The sequence below is a fragment of the Bactrocera dorsalis genome, chromosome 3, assembly GCF_023373825.1.
Source record: "Bactrocera dorsalis isolate Fly_Bdor chromosome 3, ASM2337382v1, whole genome shotgun sequence".
Taxonomy (NCBI): Eukaryota; Metazoa; Arthropoda; class Insecta; order Diptera; family Tephritidae; genus Bactrocera; species Bactrocera dorsalis.
Window position 1 is genome coordinate 57,120,500 of NC_064305.1, and position 19,671 is coordinate 57,140,170.

The 19,671-nt window shown below is 38.0% G+C and overlaps 1 pseudogene; it reads left to right on the forward strand.

Annotated features, from left to right (window-relative positions):
* The first annotated feature begins 6,075 nt into the window (after positions 1-6,075).
* The window catches only part of LOC125777343 (ficolin-1-like), a 40,549-nt pseudogene continuing 26,953 nt past the window's right edge, over positions 6,076-19,671 (forward strand).

Consider the following 19,671-nt stretch of genomic DNA (forward strand, 5'->3'; position numbering starts at 1 on the left):
AATAAGGCTGGTTTCCTGATTCAAGATTGGAACCATCTATCCACCTTAAGGAAGATTTTGCGAAAGTATCTTATTTTACGGGCTTACAAAATAAAACTCGTGCAAGAATTGAAGGACCATCGAACGAGTCGCAAGTTTGGTGAGTAGTCACGCAACGAGATGGCAATTGGGTTTTATAAAAAAATTTCGAACTCTTGGTTGAAAGGATACGTTAATAAATAAAATTGTCGCTTTTCAATTGAAGATAATCCACAAGCCATTCTTAAGACGCCTATTACATCCTCAAAGAGCCACTTTTTAAGGTGCTCTATGAGCAGCGCGATTCATGTGTCCATATTTCTTCACAATCAATAGGGATCCCATAGAGCCGGTAAGTTTTTCATGAATGAATTGGAGGATGGTCGTGCGCCTGTTTCGTGGCCTCCAAGATCATGTGTTTTACTATTTTTGTTGGATTATGTGAATAAGTTTGTCTACGCAGACGAGCTCGGGTTTACTGTTGCATTGGGAGAAAATCTTAACAATTGTTGCAGTCCGTATAAATGCCGGATATACGTCCTCTCGACTGAAATTAACTCGAACCAGTTCTTATCTTTACTATAAAGCTAGATTCTTGAAAACCACACGTCTAAAAAACAAATTATGGAAACATAGTTATTGTACAAAAGTTGACGAAATAAGTTTTGTTAAAGGCGTCGCAAATTTCTGTATATTTCTGTTAAAAACTCAAACAGAAGTAAAAAGCTCAAACAAAACACTTAAACTTTAAATCATACGTTTTCACAGCAACCGAAATTTCCATTCTCGTTGATAAAAAAGCAGTGAAAACTGTGCCAAAAGGGGTGCAACAAAATGCCGCTAACAAGTGCCCAGGTCACCGGAAATAATTTCATGCTTGTCGCTGAAACCGCACGCCTCCATCGCGCCCAGGCCAAACACTCTAAACACTCCCAATTTGGCTCTTGGCCTGAGCGCTGCCGCTGGGAAGCTGCGAAAAATTTGCCAGGCGTTGCAAAGCGTGTTCACTCTGTAGCGCTCCCGCTACTGCTGCTGCTAAAATATGTGTGGTTTGCTGATTTATTTGCATCAGCGGTGCTACACCCACTGGCCATGTGCCCGCACAGCGCCACTTGGCACTCATTTGCCGCAGGTTGCCACCGTTTGCCTTGATTTTGACAATAAAAGGCGTTAATCGCACATTTTAAGCCAGAAAACATAATGCAGCACACGCCAAAACATATTCGCACAATGGCATTACAAACACACCAACAACGCCGTCGTTTATTTGTCTCCTGCGCGGCGTTCTCGGCACGGAAGTGGGCCACTAATGGCCATTGTCACTTTCCAGCGCTTGAAGTTTATTTGATTTCTCTGTTCGCTTTATTTCTGCGTGTCGCATAAGATTTGTATCTGAGCGCTAGAGCCGTATTTAAACAAGTTCCGCCGCTGCGCTCACACAGCAGTCCGTCTGTGCTTCACTAATCTGCGCGGTGTTTGTGTTGCCAGACTTAATGACGGCTGCCATTTGTAGGCATTTTTCGGTTCTAACGAGCGGCAGAGTTGTCATCCCCATCAGCTGTTCCAAGGATGTGCAGAGGCAGCGAGGTGTGTGAAGTGTTGTTGGCACCATGTTCGCTGGATTGTTGAATTAGGCATTAGATGCGCAATCTTAATTACGAATCTTAATCGTTGGCTGGCCGCACAACAATGTTGACAGTTTTATTGCGCTCGGACGTTTGCTTTTATTGTTGTTTTAGATTTAATTTTTAATTATTTTTGCTAACACACTTTTGAGACCCCAATAAGCAGGTGTGTTCAGCTTGCTGCTCCATTTAGTAGTAAAATATAAATGTTTAATATCCTGACACGTGTACTCATTAGATCCTTCGCACACACTAAAATATACATTTTTTTAATAGCTCATTATATGCTTGCAACCTGACTAAGGATTAATGAGAATTTATACGTATGTTGGTTTCTTCTCCGACCTATTTATTATTCAGCAAAAAATAATAATATTGGCTGTCAAAAAAGTCTTGCGGTATTTTCGCTAGTTGGCGCTGAAAGCGCGTAGTTCTAGTTTTATTCGTCGAATCGGGTCATGCTATTTTTTTTTGGAATGCTCATTTCACGCGCTAACACGTGTTTGATTGATTGTCGTTTCTTTTAAGTCGTTCGTGAGTTAAAGAGAAAATACGGCATATTTTACAGTACTACTACGATAAAGGCAAAAATGCATCTCAAGCCGCCAATAAAATTTGTGCAGTTTATGGACCGCACCGCACAACGTTGGTTTCAACGTTTTCGTTCTGGTGTAGAGGTGGTCGAAGATGCGCCACGCTCCGGAAGCCCTGTCGTCGAAAATTGTGATAAAATCGCTGAATTGGTCGAAAGAGACCGGCTTAGTAGTCATCAAACCGTTATAAACCATTTGAAGAAGCTTGGAATCACTAAGAAGCTCAATGTATGGGTGCCACACGAATTGATTCAATAACAAGTAAGGAAGGGCTAAGTTCGGGTGTCACCGAACATTTTATACTCTCGCATGATAAAATGATAATCGATATTTCATTATCCGTCATTTACATATTTTTTTATTTTGCTGTAAAATTAATTAGAATTAAATTCTGAAAGATTTACCGATATTTTCGGTGAAAAATTAGGTTAGGTTAGGTTAGGCACTGAGTTCTTCGTGTTCGATATCAGGGACCTTGAAAAGTTATAGTCCGATCACGACAATTTTTCCACAAGGGATACCTCATCTCAACTACCGTATTTGTGTAAAGTTTTATTCCGCTATCATCATTAGTTTCTAATGTATATAACGGGTGATTTTTTTGAGGTTAGGATTTTCATGCATTAGTATTTGACAGATCACGTGGGATTTCAGACATGGTGTCAAAGAGAAAGATGCTCAGTATGCTTTGACATTTCATCATGAATAGACTTACTAACGAGCAACGCTTGCAAATCATTGAATTTTATTACCAAAATCAGTGTTCGGTTCGAAATGTTTTTTATCGACAAATTTTGTTCAGCGATGAGGCTCATTTCTTGTTGAATGGCTACGTAAATAAGCAAAATTGCCGCATTTGGGGTGAAGAGCAACCAGAAGCCGTTCAAGAACTGCCCATGCATCCCGAAAAATGCACTGTTTGGTGTGGTTTGTACGCTGGTGGAATCATTGGACCGTATTTTTTCAAAGATGCTGTTGGACGCAACGTTACGGTGAATGGCGATCGCTATCGTTCGATGCTAACAAACTTTTTGTTGCCAAAAATGGAAGAACTGAACTTGGTTGACATGTGGTTTCAACAAGATGGCGCTACATGCCACACAGCTCGCGATTCTATGGCCATTTTGAGGGAAAACTTCGGACAACAATTCATCTAAAGAAATGGACCCGTAAGTTGGCCACCAAGATCATGCGATTTAACGCCTTTAGACTATTTTTTTGTGGAGCTACGTCACGTCTAAAGTCTACAGAAATAAGCCAGCAACTATTCCAGCTTTGGAAGACAACATTTCCGAAGAAATTCGGGCTATTCCGGCCGAAATGCTCGAAAAAGTTGCCCAAAATTGGACTTTCCGAATGGACCACCTAAGACGCAGCCGCGGTCAACATTTAAATGAAATTATCTTCAAAAAGTAAATGTCATGAACCAATCTAACGTTTCAAATAAAGAACCGATGAGATTTTGCAAATTTTATGCGTTTTTTTAAAAAAAAAGTTATCAAGCTCTTAAAAAATCACCCTTTATTATAAAGAGAATGCATAAGATGGAATTCAAAAAAGCGTTATATTGGAATAAGGCGTGGTTGTGAACCAATTTCACCCATATTTCGTACATGTCATCAAGGTGTTAAGAAAATATTATATACCGAATTTCATTGAAATCGGTCGAGATATGGTTTTTGGTCCATAATTGGGCGACGCCACGCCCGATTTCAATGTATATTAAAAGCCTGGGTGCAGCTTTTTCTCTGCCATTTCTTCCGTAAAATTTAGTGCTTCTGACTTTTTTTTGTTTGTCGGTTAACGCACTTTTTGTTATTTTCAACATAACCTTTTTATGGGTGGTGGGCGTGTTTATTATCCGATTTCTTCAATTTTTTAACTGTATTTGTAAATTTTTGAAGGAAACGACTCTATAGAGTTTGGTTGACATAGCTATAGTAGTTTCCGAGATATGTACAAAAAACTTAGTAGGGGGCGGGGCCACGCCCACTTTTCCATAAAAATTACGTCCAAATATGCCCCTCCCTAATGCGATCCTTTGTGCCAAATTTCACTTTAATATCTTTATTTATGGCTTAGTTATGACACTTTATAGGTTTTCGGTTTTCGCCATTTTATAGGCGTGACAGTAGGCCGATTTTGGCCATTTTCGAACTTGACCTTGATGATGTCTCAATTTTTACTCAAGTTACAGTTTGCACGGACGGACGGACAGGCGGACGGACAGACAGACATCCGGATTTCAACTCTACTCGTCACCCTGATCACTTTGGTATATATAACCCTATATCTGACTCTTTTAGTTTTAGGACTTAAAAACAACCGTTATGTGAACAGAACTATAATACTCTCCTTAGCAAATTTGTTGCGAGAGTATAAAATATACATCCGAACAGACGAGTATCACTTCCTTACTTGTTCAGTTAAAATTTTTTTTCAAAATAGCATAGAATTTTCATTAAAAACATATTAACAAATATATACTCAATTCTCAATCACTTTAAATCTTTCTAAAAAGTTTTCTTGTTATTTTATTGTAAACTCCAATTTTATTGTAGGGCCATAAAATACAGTTTAGAAATTACTTTCGAAAACTTAAGCGTCTCTTGAGTGCGAGAGTACTTTCAAAAAATTTTCGAGAATATTTATGCTCTCGTAAAATTGTCACACACCGTTACTGATCGATTCCCCTTAATTTTGGTGCGTGAAACGTGTTAATTCTTATCTCTGGTGACGCATTGAAGCAGTCCTCTCAACTATAATTTATGTGACAAACGATCTGCTTCTTCTATATTAAAATGCTTAGTGTGTACTAATACGCACGCTCTATTTCTTTATATGGCTTTATGTTCTTACAATAAAGAAAAATGCTTTCCTCAGTGTATGTATAAGAACTGCCCACAGTATTTCATTTCATTACACTTAACCTTTTTAATGTAAAGCTTAATCCTAATTTCTCTTTTACATAATTTCATCTCCGATGCCTTAATTATATCAATCAGTTTGTATGGCAACAGCAGCCATGCTAAAATTGTCCGAAATAGGCGGTTCTGACCAGCGAGCAACGTCTTGATAAAAAGGACGTGTGCAAATTATCAGATCGCGTATACTTATATAGATTTGCCGGACATATAGATTTTATAGGGTCTTCTCAAGTGTAGTCGACAGGATCTACTAGAACGCATGTGAGATTAATTTAGAAAACTGTTCTTCTCATGATAACACGATGACTCCTGTGGTCCCCAGAACTTGCCACGCACATTGAGGTCTACACGCCCTCTGCAAATAAACATACTGAACTTTTTTCAATCAGAGCTCCAATCGCCATCTACACATCCATACTTGTTAGCGAATTACCAAATGTACCCCACTAATTTTACCATTCACCAACACAAACGGTGCCAAGTGACCTCAGCTCTGTCTTATTATCAAAGAAGGTATTTAATTAAATTGAACCATTGCAAAAGTCTTACTTATGTCGCTTACTGGTGTCGGTATATCATCAGTAGAGTTCTTTATTATAAATATTATTATCTACCATGTAGATAATGCGCAATTTCTTTTTATTTAAAATGGCTGTGGAGAGTACATAAAGCTATGCCATATCGAACCCGTAAATTGCATCTTAATTTTTGGAACTTCTACAACAATCAAAACCTTTGTGACAGTTGCTATTTCAAATCACTAAGCTTAGTTACAGCTGCTCAAACAAAGTTCACGTATTATACACCCTTCTTCTAAAGACATCTGCTCAGGGCACCCATCTCACCAAGTGCCACCGAATTCCTATAAATTTGGCAAGAAATTGGATAAAAAGCACAGTTGAATACCTCAGGAGGGTTATTTAGTAAAGTAAATTCGCGAAGATGTGCAGACAACAGTGGATGTCGTTGCTTTCAGCTTTGTTGCTAATTTACTGTGGTCTCGGTGCCAGTACAGAAAGCAATGAGGGAAACGATGACCTGTGTATGAAACATTTACCGTCGAACTGCAATGAAGCAGTTCATTTGGCGGGGAACAAAGCTAAAAGTGGAATATATAAAATTGGATTGCCACTGCCACAAGGTGCTGTTAAAGAGTTCTATGTTAACTGTTTGCTGGATCCATTGGATGGAGAGGCCTGGACGATAATACCACGACGACAAAACGAATCTATAGACTTTATCGTGGCTGGGAAGAGTATAAGAACGGCTTTGGCAACTTAAATACGAATTTCTTTATTAGTCTCGATAAATTACATGCCTTAACGGAATCACAGTTGCACGAATTATGGATCCAGTTGAAGGACTTCGACGGTGTGGAGAAGCATGCCATGTACGAGAGTTTTGCCATTACAGACGAGAGCCAAAAATATGCAATGAATATTTTGGGCTCATATTCGGGCACAGCAGGTGACGCCTTAACCGAGCTACACAGTGGCGCCAAGTTCAGCACAATCGGTCAGAATAATAGCGAGCGTGGTTTCGATTGCGCAGCTTTATATAAAGGCGGTTGGTGGTATGGAAAAACTGGTTGCCACAAAAGGTAAATTTACATATTTACTAATACAAGCACATATTAAAACAAAAATTTGGTTGACGCTGCTTTCAACTTACAGCCACTTAAATGGAGTCTACCAAAAAGGCCACTTTGATACTTTTGCTGAAGGTATAGTTTGGCCGAATTGGCATGGATTCTACTATTCTATGAAATAAAGGGTGATTTTTTAAGAGCTTGATAACTTTTTAAAAAAAAAAAACGCATAAAATTTACAAAATCTCATCGGTTCTTTACTTGAAACGTTAGATTGGTTCATGACATTTACTTTTTGAAGATAATTTCATTTAAATGTTGACCGCGGCTGCGTCTTAGGTGGTCCATTCGGAAAGTCCAATTTTGGGCAACTTTTTCGAGCATTTCGGCCGGAATAGCCCGAATTTCTTCGGAAATGTTGTCTTCCAAAGCTGAAATAGTTGCTGGCTTATTTCTGTAGACTTTAGACTTGACGTAGCCCCACAAAAAATAGTCTAAAGGCGTTAAATCGCATGATCTTGGTGGCCAACTTACGGGTCCATTTCTTGAGATGAATTGTTGTCCGAAGTTTTCCCTCAAAATGGCCATAGAATCGCGAGCTGTGTGGCATGTAGCGCCATCTTGTTGAAACCACATGTCAACCAAGTTCAGTTCTTCCATTTTTGGCAACAAAAAGTTTGTTAGCATCGAACGATAGCGATCGCCATTCACCGTAACGTTGCGTCCAACAGCATCTTTGAAAAAATACGGTCCAATGATTCCACCAGCGTACAAACCACACCAAACAGTGCATTTTTCGGGATGCATGGGCAGTTCTTGAACGGCTTCTGGTTGCTCTTCACCCCAAATGCGGCAATTTTGCTTATTTACGTAGCCATTCAACCAGAAATGAGCCTCATCGCTGAACAAAATTTGTCGATAAAAAAGCGGATTACGGAACACTGATTTTGGTAATAAAATTCAATGATTTGCAAGCGTTGCTCGTTAGTAAGTCTATTCATGATGAAATGTCAAAGCATACTGAGCATCTTTCTCTTTGACACCATGTCTGAAATCCCACGTGATCTGTCAAATACTAATGCATGAAAATCCTAACCTCAAAAAAATCACCCGTTATGTACATATGGCAATTAGACCGAACGATCTGCGTATCGGTAATAAATTAGTGAACTAATAAGTAACAATGGCGTGGTCACAAAGCCTTTATAGTAGATTCAAGCACTCCTTTAACCTGGGTTACGTCACCGCAACATTCTAAACCCAAACCAAACAATGACGGCAAGCTGCAGGTCTGTTCGTCAGCATGAAGTCAACCAACCTACATATATATTTAGATAAGTATACATTATAATAGAAACTACTCTACTCAGAATGTGAAATATAGTGAAATGATTCGGATTAAATAAATTGTAGTTTTTTGGATCTAAATCTATCAAAAACACTTATCACCGAAGGCCTTTTCCAACATTCTGATCGCTTTGTCACTAGAAATTTGATTCCACATACAAAATTTAAAAGAACTTCTTTGTTGAAGAATTTCGTTCATCGTAAATCATAAAATCGCCGAATGCACTTTATGTACTTCAGAAAGACAAGCGTATACTAAACCCAATAATTATTTTAATGTGACTGACACACATTCCAATCTAAAAAAAGCAATCCACAAATGGGGTTTCGCGCGAAATTTAAATTGGAAAAGCTTACTATTTTTGACCTCAATAATCAATTGGGAGTTCTAAAGAAGTTATTGAAGTTGTCCTTTTGGGTATACAGGCATAGTATAATTAAGAAAAAACTCCCCCGGAATTTCAATAATACAACTCACAGATTGACCAATATTTTCGATAAAAGATATACTAAAGCATAAATCATACTAAATTTCTTCGAAAGCAGACTGGTGCCCTGGGATATGTGATTTCACCAAAAAGTGGGCGGTATCACGACCATTGTCCAATTCTTACACCGGCTGTCATAAAGCCCTGTCATATCATCTCGGATGTAAAAATTAATATCTCAAGCGAAATATGCTATTGACTCATTGCGCTCTTAGGTGCTATTCGAATTAAACTTTTTAGAGGGCGGGCACACCCACGATTTTCAATTGTTTGTCCACACCAGCTGCTTGCCACAGAGACCCCTTCTGCTAAGTTAGAGTTTTATATCTTACCTTATTTCTTCACTGCGGCATTTTGTATATCTGTCTCGATTATTTTTAGGTGAACAAAAACTAAATACTCCGTAGCAGCATGTTGAAAGAGTATAAAAATGCCTTTCGTTAATTTTACTCCAATCGACTTAAATTTGGATAATTCACCTTCATTTAAGACAAGAAAAAAATCCGAAAAATATTTAAAAACCCTGCTTTCCCATATGTGAAGATTCTCACGTTTTTATTTTTAATCAAGTTGAATTCTTGCGAGAAGAAAAATCATAATCGTAGAAGCTTTTTGAGAATAATTGTTAAAATACTCGTATGTCTATGTTTTCGTCGGTTGGTGAACAAAATATATTATACTTAGGTACTTTCTTCTTCTTTACTGAAGAAGAAACCGATTAACACGGTTTCTGCCGAGTTAACAACAGCGCGCCAGTCGGTTCTTCTTTTCGCAAGGTGGCGCTTATTGTATATTCCAAACGAACCCAGGTCCTTCTCCACTTGGTCATTCCAACGGAGTGGAGGTCCTCCTCTTCCTCTGCTTTCCCCGTTGGGTACTGCGTCGAATACTCCAGCTCTGAGAGTGTTTTCGTCCATTCGGCAACGTGACCTAGCCAGCGTAGCCACTGTCTTTTAATTCACTGAACTACAAGTATGTCAATGTCGTCCTATATCTCATACAGCTCATCGTTCCATCGAATGCGATATTCGCCGTGTCCAACGCGCAAAGTAGAACTTTTCTCTCGAAAACTCGCAACGTTGACTCATCAGATGTTGTCATCGCTAACTTGTATAGTTTTATATGTATTCGTTGAGAAAAGACTTTATGGCAAGAGATATCTTTCGTGGAAATTCGCCGCTGACGTTGTTGTTGTTGGTGTTGATTCTGGTTCCAACTTAGACGAAATTATCTTTTACTTCGAAGTTATGACTGTCAAAAGTGACGTGGATGCCGAGTCGCTAGTGTGACAAATGTTTGTCTGATGACAGGAGATATTTCGTCTTGTCCTCGTTCACCACCAGACCCATTTACTTCGCTGCCTTATCCATTCTGGAGAAAGCAGCACTAACGGCACGGTTGTTGAGGCCAATGATATCGATGTTAGTTCTGCAGCTCGAATTATTTTCTACAGGGGTCGCCTTGTCTGAAACTTCGTTTGTCTCGGAGGGGTCTAGCCCGATCCCGACGGAGCTTTTGGTGCTGCTCAAAGTCGGTTTACACAACCGTATTAGTTTTGCGGGGTTACCAAATTCAGACATCGCGGCTTAAAGGTAGTTTTTTTCGATTCGTCGGTTGTTGATTTTCTGGATCTAAAACCACACTTGGATGCAACAAGGTAGTGAGCCTCGGAATGTACGCATGTCTAGAACAATGGAGACGTGTCTTACGTCTGTCACATGTTGATCGAAATGGTTGGTGGTTTTTCGATCCGAAGACAGGCAGGTAGCTTGATGAATTTTTCTAATGCTGGAATCTACTACTACAAATGACTATATTTCAGGCCCCGGCCAAGTCGATCAGCCTCAACCCATTTGGGGATGTTTCCTCGTGGAGGCTGAATTTACCAACCGTAGTGCCAAGGATAGCTTCCTTGCCCACCCTGGCGTTAAAGTGGCCAAGCACGGTTTTGACATCTTGGCGGGAGCAGTTCTCATAGATGCGCTCCAAGCGCTCATAGGGGCATCTTTGGTCACACGGGCGGGGCGCAAATCAGCGATATCTTGAAGAACCTCACTTTGATGCGGATTGTGACTAGACGTTCATCCAGAGTAAATGACAGTACTCGACGACGACAGTGCTGCGCCCCTTCATATGGCCACTGTACTAAATTCCAGAAGGACCTACTCGCCTCAGTCCTTGTCCCGTCATTCGCTGTATGCAATTTTCATAGATTTTTTAAAACATGCCTTCTATAAATATTCTAAAAAGCCGAATATCTCGAGAAGTATTAATGATAGCGATTTTGATATCGAATCTTTTCTATCTTATATGTATATAAAAATGAATCTCAAAATGTGTTGGTAAGCGCATAACTCAACAACGCCTGGACCAATTTTGCCAATTCTTTTTTTAAAATGTTCGTTGAGTTTCAAGGATGGTTTTTACGGCAAGAAAATTTCGAATAATTGCCGGAAACCTTCTTAAAACAGCCCTTATCTTTTTTCCATACAAACGAATGAATGTTGCTTTATTAGTAACGCTGAGAGAACTACTGAACCAATCTTGATGAAATTTTCAGAGAATGTTCTGTGGGGATCGGGGAAGGTATAGAAATAAAAAAACCTGTATGCTTTTCTTGAGGAAAAGTCGGAAAATTGGACAGTTCCAAAATATGAATTTTTTTCCATACAATTTTTTTTTTTCATTTTTTTTGGTTTGTTTTTCAATTATTTGAATCGTTCAAATTTGTCGTTTGCTTAAAAATTTTTTGAAAATTAGTCAGTGAAAATGTTATGTGTTCTGCACACAAAGTGATTAATTACAGAATGAAATTTGTTACGATGCCACGAAGAGGTCGCGCTAATATCGGTCGGCGTTTTGGTATCAACATACAAGTACATTAGCAGCCCAAGGCACATGACCGAGTACTCCCAGGATGCGATGATATACGTGCGGTATTATGGATCGCGGTCAATCAACAAGCGATCGTCACTATGTCACAGCAAGACTTTTCAAGCTACAGCTTCGATGGACCTTATCTTGAATCAACGTATGGTATATGTGGTGCTGTTAGATGCTAGATGTCCTCAGTTGAGTGGCAAAAGAGAAGTTTGTCGCACATACACATTCTCCGTTGGACGGTGGATGGTTGTTACACCAGATCAAATTAATGAACTTATTTCTGCGGAAATTCCTGATGCAGAGAAAGATCCAGTATTATACGATGTGATGAAAATCAATATGGTTCATGAACCTTGCGGACACCAGAATCCCACTTCGGTTTGTATGACAATAAATGCACGAAACACTATCCACGTTTCTTTCGGAAACACAAACTATAAATGATGGATATCCACTCTATCAGCGTCACCCACCAGACGCAAAAATGTCAGAACATTTAGCATTCAATTTAGAAGAGTGAATGTCGAACTTGACAACACATGAATCGTACTATATTCACCATTATTGTCTAATTCACATTCAAAACTCATATCAATGTTGAGTATTGCAGTTTTGTGAAAACGATAAAATACGTTTGTAAGTACGATACCAAAGAAAGCAGCATGGCGGTTATTGGTCTTGAACGATACGGTCGATACGTGGACTGCACTAAAGCGCTTTGTAGGATATTTACTTTCGCAATTCATGAACGTTTTCCGACTGTTGTGCGTCTCACATTTGGAGAAGGCCAAAGTGTGTACTTCAACCCAGGGAATACAGTACAGCCAGTGGAAACACCGCCAGCAACAAAATTAACATTTACGAGTTTTAGCTCAATTTTCGTCAGAGATCCGTTTGCAAGGACATTCGAAAATACCTTGATATTATACATGGAATGTATCGCTGAAGAAATAATTACGCAGAAAGCAAGGCCAACCAGTAGATGGACATCCAGGTGTGTTATCAACTAATGGGACGAATTTACACAATCCACCCGAAAAACGACGATTGTTTCTACCTTCGGTTGCTATTGATACATGATCGCGGTTCAACTTCATTTGAGTCATTGCGTTCTGTGAATGATACGGTGTGTGCAACTTTTTGAGAAGCAAGTCAGCAATTGCAATTACTGCAAAATAATAATCACTGGAATGCAAATGAAGTTCGCACACTTTTCATGATAATCATTTCGACATATCAGCCTTTAAATCCGCGTCTATTATGGGATACGAACAAAAATGACAATGCCGAAGACCTTTTAATTCCGGTTGATACTTCCGGTGGTTTGATATCAATTCCATTCGCCGTTTATCGATTCACAAAAGATGAACTAATCACGAATGTACTTAACTACGATTCCTTCAGTGTACGTGCAAAAATACCGATGTTGTTGACTTAAACTGGAAGATTCAAAGTCAAATTCCGGGAGACTTGCGCTCATACAAATCGATCGATCGTCTTGACAATGAAGACGACGCCGTGATTAACCAGTGGAATTTCTAAATTCTTTGGAGAGGCTTGGTATGCCACCGCATCATTTGCGTCTCAAAGTTGGATCTGTCGTTATTATGTTTCGCAATCTGCAAGCGCCGAAACTGTGTAATGGAACCCGACTGATTGTGACGCACCAATCGAATACAAGGAGGCAGAATGCTTAGATCTACGAATTCCTTTGAGTTCTAACGATTTGGCATTTCAGTTCAAACGTATTCCGTTTGCAGTGAACATTGCATTTGAGATGGCAATCAACAGGACGCAAGGGTAGTCGCATAGTGTGTGGCATAAATTTGGAAATGCTATGTTTTTCACACGGTCAGATATACCTGGCGGGCTCACAAGTTGGAAAACTATCTTTTCTGTACACCGGAACAGAAACCAAAAAATGTTGTTGTTGCATTGAAAAAAAAAAATTAAATGATAAATTCAACTATATTTTCATTTAAAAACACATATTTTCACGCAGCACAAAGGCTGCGGGGTCAGCTAGTAGCAAATAAAATTTCTTACAAATTTTTCATGCACATTTTTTCCATAGCTCTTGTCATTTACGAGATATATACAAAAAAATTCGAAATTCTTGGAAAAATCGAGTTTAGAGCCCCGTACTACCTCGCCGGTGTGAGTTGGGACTTTGTTGCACTGGGCACTTTTGTAGAATGAACAATTCTGAGAAAGTCAAAGCGATGATCTGTAGGAATTTTAAGATTTATTTATTTATTTATTTATAATAATTCATATAACAAAGAGAGTTTTATTATATAAATACATAAACGGAGCACTGACTACGAGGCCTTCAGCCGGCTTGTAATTATAACAATGTGAAAAATTCTATTTGCTAAGGGTTAGTAAAGATGAAAGTTGCTTAAATATGTTTTAACAAATCGTTGGTTATGAGATCAATGTTGTCAGAGTTGTGGGCTGTTGAGTGAAGCATCGGACAGAGTGTGAGTAAGTGTTTGATAGAAGCGGTGTCATCGCAAAGGGGGCAAATGGATGGGCTTTTACCCGATAGTAAGTGGGCGTGTGTTATGATAGTGTGTCCAATCCTTAATCGAGTATATGTCTTCATTGCGCTGGTTGGAACTGTTGACGAGTAGATTATTCGATTTCTGGCTGGGTTTATGACCGCGTAGTGATGTTTAAATGTTTGCCATACGCTTGCGTTTTTTTGATGCCTTTTGTGCTTAATAAGGTTAGAAATGTCTTGCTTGGATGAGACGTAGTATGTTAAGGCAGGAGTTCTGGCTACATTTTTCGCAGCGAGGTCTGCAAAGTGGTTGCCTGTAATACCAGCATGGCCAGGGATCCACATTACTTGGATTTTCTGAGGGGCACCATTGACCGCGTCCCTGATAACTTCTATTATGGGATTGCGATTGGGAGGAGACGTTATTGCAGACATACACGATTTGCTGTCTGTACAGAGAAGGAACTTTCCTTTAGTCTTTTTTGCGTGATTAACTGCATGAAGGATAGCAGACCCTTCAGCGGTAAATACCGAGCTCGTTGAGGGGAGAAGCAAATTGAAAATAATTTCTCCTGTAGCAGTGACAACTGCTAACGAAGTGGAATCGATGGACTTGGAGCCATCCGCAAACAATAACTTCCAGCCATTATTTGTATAATTAGATTCCAGTTCAGCAAAGGTTTGTTGAAAAACTTCGTTTGGTGTGTTTTGCTTGGACAAAAACATAAGCTTATTCTGTAGAATTTTATCATTGATCAGACAGGGAGGATGTCGAGTGGTAAGTTTGCATGTTGCGTTATGTAAAATATTATTTTCTGCAGCGAAACTTAAGCATCTCGAAAAGCCGATTGTATCCTTGGATTTTTTTTTTTTTGTGGCATGGGTGATAGTTGTATTTAGTAATGGGTTGGTGTTCTCAGCCGTTTTCGCAAGAATTTGGAGCGAAGAATCTATAATTTTATTTTGAATAGTTGGTAAACCAGATTCAGCCATTATCGTTTTTATTGGCTAGGTTAGAAAGGCCCGGAGACTTTGCCGTATTGCGCAATGGTATGGTGCATTTAAAAGGTTTAAAGATAAAAACTCACGATTTTAGTGTATTTTTTAAAAAATTTTTACAAGCCTTGGCCCAGTCCTTAATGTTAATATAATGTTGAGGGCTAAAATTTTCAGGGAATTTCCAAGGAAATTAAGAGACGGGACTGAAAAAATAATTTTAAAAAAATCACCCAATATACATACATAAAGTTCTTTGGATTCCGATCCTCTGTTTGACATTTTACATCTTAAGGTACTTTCTTCCTTTGATTCTTGCGAATTGCAAGAGTATTAAATGTTCGATGGCACTCGAACTTAGTCCTTTCTTAATTGTTTTAATTGTTTTTAATTAATAATCCCCCACGAGCACGATTGCTTGGATGAATTGTATGGTAAGTCTCATAGTTTTTAATTTTAAAATAGGGTTGTGACGTAAGATGTGTCTGCGATATCACACACGTCAACATTTTCTGAATTCAATACCGTTTCGATTCCATTCTTATGCTTGATTAACCCATTTGAGTTCCATAGAAGAATTTTTATTCTTAATCTATATCTTTGGTAATCAAGCGATTTTGTAAGGTGATGTTGAACTCGAATTGTCTTTTCGATGTCGATTGACAGCGCACAGTGCATTTAATCCTTGCTCTTTTAAGTCACTCATAATAGATTCGGATCATAATAATTGTGCAAGTTTTTTATAATAATTCTAATTAGCTATGTTTGTCTATTCTTAAAGCTACAGCCGTTGACAGATAATTAGAAACACTCCCTTTATTGTAGATGGCTGATGAGTATAATGATGAAATGTTTTTGTATACCTTATTCTTAAAAGTCTTGCATTGTTTTCATTACACTAGTTACTACTAAATTTGCTGAGTTTTGTAGTTGTGCAGTTAAAGTTCTGTTAATTATTTACCAAATATTAAATATGTTCCGATGTAGAAGGTAAATTAAGTGCGACAGCTAATTAGAAACAGTTCTCTAAGGAATTAAAATTCCTTCTGGTGCTAATTTTTATTAATAATATTATTGATTTCTGGTAAGGATGTGTTTGAAAGTTGTGGTTTAAAATGAATTATTAAAAATTTTTCATGAGAAAAAGCTGTAGCTGTACACCTACCCCTCGCAGCTAAATTTTTGATCTTCGTCAGTCTGGAAAGATCTACAAAGAAATTTTTTAATATTATTTTCAATGTTACACCCAAAGAATAATCTTAAAAACTTCAACAGAAATATACCGCTATATTACTACCATCGCCCGAAAAGGCCCAAAAAAGCGCTCCACTTACATTATACATAAAACTCAAGACGAACATATACAAGAAAACAATTTCCAGGCATTTGGTTGAATTTGAACTTCACGGAAGGGCAGCAGGCGGGAAACCACATCGGACTAAAATTCCAAAAAACGACTAGACTTTTCCAACTATTATTGATCTTCGACAACAAATCAATGGCAGTATGTTGTTTGGGGCGCTGTAACCTAAATTAATCGCATAGATCCTGATGTTCGAAGGTATTTTTGCCAACCAATCTATCAAGAATTTGATCGCGTGTAGTGAACCAAGATGGAGGATCAATCATGGTGTGGGAATGTTTTCCCTGGAATGGTGTAGGTCCGCTCCATACGGTTGATGTAATTTCAAAACAAGGAGGAACACGGCGACATTAAAAAATCCTTCTGCCATGGACTAAGGAGAAATTTGCCTGTTATATGGAAATTCCAACAAAATAACAATCCAAAGCACATGGCAAAGTCCACACAAAAGTTTTTCGTTAAAAATTCCGTCAATGTTTTTGAGTGGCCTGAAGAGAACACATCTCTTTTGAAGTCAAAAAAGCTGTAGGTACCAAAAATATCACAAATATAGATGTCCTTGTTGATGAAATTAGGACGGCATGGCAAATAACACCAGCGGTATGTTGTCAGAGTCTGATAACGTCGATTCGCAGTGGATGTGAAGTCATTTTAAAGTATTAGGGTTAAGCAACAGAAGCCTAACTGAAAGTAAGCATATTTTTTAACAGCGGTAATTTTTGTTAATAAAAATTTTCGTTTCTAATTTGTTGTCGCACTCACATCATTGATTCCAAACATTTTTGTTAAAATTTTAAAGAAATCAAACGGATTTTTAATTAAAATTTTTACTATTAGAGTTTAAGTTTAACACAAGTTTCAAGAAAATGAGTAAAAAACAGTAAAATATAAGTGATTTTTTGTAATATAATATCATTTACTCCAAACTAGGTAGCGTTTCTAATTAGCTGTCAATGGCTGTAGGTCAAGATATGTTCCTACTGAAAAGAGCTTTGGATCGGTACTCTTCCATTATTTATATATGCTATTAGTTAAAAGTTTAGTGGTAAAATTGTTTGTTGTTTTTCGCTGGTCTTTATTTTTAATCCATTTAGTTTCTCTAGCTAATTCTTCTTTATCCTTTGAGAATTCAACCTCAGTTTTCGAATAAGGAATTTTGTTTACATCTGTGGAACCCTTGCAAAAAGAATCTGCTGCTATTCATATACATATAAAACCAAAATACCTCAATTTAATTTTCCTTCACTTCACTTTACAATGTCTCTTTCCACCATAGCTAAATACCTGGTGGTTCAAATCTATACTAGACTAAATAGGAAGATAAACATTGAGGAAAGATCAAATATGAAATATTAAGGACATGTCGTCATTCTGCCAAGATTAGATTTCAACAACCACTTCCGGGAGAGGATACTCTCTAGACGCGAGTGAAGAAGAGGTTGATACAGTTTCTATCTATACTGACGGGTCCCAAATGGACTGCGGAGTGGAAGTGAGCGTAGACTTCGATGATCTCGAAATCTCTCTCTCTCTACTCGACCGCCAAACTCGGTCCACATCTACCAAGCAGAAGTCCTAGTTATAGAGAGATCTGTGGTGTACTAATGAAAAGGACAATATACACGGAAAGCCAAACAGCAATGCATTGCCAACGCCAACAATTAATTCCAATGTAAAGAATTACTGGAGGAGGAATCTTAGCTGTCAGGCTAACTCCCCCTGTTCTTAATTTGTGCTTTCGGTCTCAGAAACATTTTCGGTAATTACAAATCAGACGAGTTGTTCAAACAGGAAGCCTCTTTAGATGACTCTTCCTCTTTCTCTGTGAGCGTCCAGCTCTAACACAAACCAGACACAAAATATGAACATCAAACCCTCCAGGCCAACTTTCGGCATTTAGTTCTAATAGAAATAGCTGAATTTAACATTTTAGTTTTAAAACAATTAGTTTATTTTAAACAATTTTATTTTCAGTTTTAAATATGTGCGACTTGTCCGCGACGGCAAATCTAGTTGAACTGTGTGTTGTCATCTGTTCTAGTCCGTGCTAGGGTCCGTTTCATTTGTTTCGTCAAGTTCGGTCAATTCGTCAGGGATATAATTATAAGTATTTCAGTCCGCATATGTGTTCCCTTCCTACATGTACGTATGTATATTTTCGTTGTTGTTTATTTAATTTTTTGCATATAACTACGATTTCACTTTCTCTTTTGAAGGGATCAAATAAGGGAGCATTGACGTTGTACGATTTCTCAACTGTACCAGAGGGTTATTACTGTAAGAATTTTCAAAAACTCATGTTTTTATTTTATTTTCTTAATGTGCGGATATTTCAGCATACACACAGAAAATATCATAACGTTCGGGTGAATATTTTCGAAGTACACTCAAATATGAAAAGGCGTTTCAGAGTGCTTGGAAGTAAACGGCCGAACTTTGAACCTATTTTTCCCAGAATGGTTTTTTCAAAGCGTGTGTCTAACATTACTCAAACACCGTTAGGCTGATTAGTTTCAAATAATAAAACGAGCTTCTAAATATATATTTTTAGTAATTAATCGCAGACTTTTCCTCACCTTTAAATATTTTTTTTATAACCAATTAATTTAAAGCCGAAATTTTGGTAAGAAAAATCAAATATTTTTTTTAGAAACCAACATTTAAAAAAAAATTATTTTGCAGTACCTACAAATCACCTCTCAAAAAGTCTTGAAAAAGCCAAAAATGCAAAAAATCAAAAACCAATGGCAGATTAAGAGCTCAAATCGGCATCTACACGTCCATATTTGTTGGCGACTTACCAAATGTACCCCACAAATTTTACCGCAGTCTTCGACTATCTCTCATTGAGCGGACATGTTTCTTGATTATGGTTATTCTTTTGTGCTTTACGCTTCACTTTCATAATTCTTCTTGTACATAAGTGCGCGTGCTTTCGTTTTCCTTTGATCGTACGGTTACTAGCGCTGCTAGTGTAAAATATATAGTATATTAGAAAATACTATACTTATTTAGTTTTTTATGGCCTCAGCGGCTCCTAACCTCAGGGAATATAGGTTTGCTTTGCTTGCCTCTAGCCCCAACCCAACTCTCATACAAACCTTTTGAAGACTTTCCAGAGTTAAAAAAGATTGCCCTAGGTTTGTTCTAATATCTGCAGCAGATTCGAACAAAACTCTCTTGTTTCGCTGTGCATAAAAACTTAGAATCAATAAGTAAGGAAATTTTATTCCTCAATGAATTAAGTGATGGCAATCTACTCTTACTTGTTAAAAATCGGAAAATCGCTAGAATACTGTGAAATTACACGACAATTTGAATTGCTCTAAAGGAACAA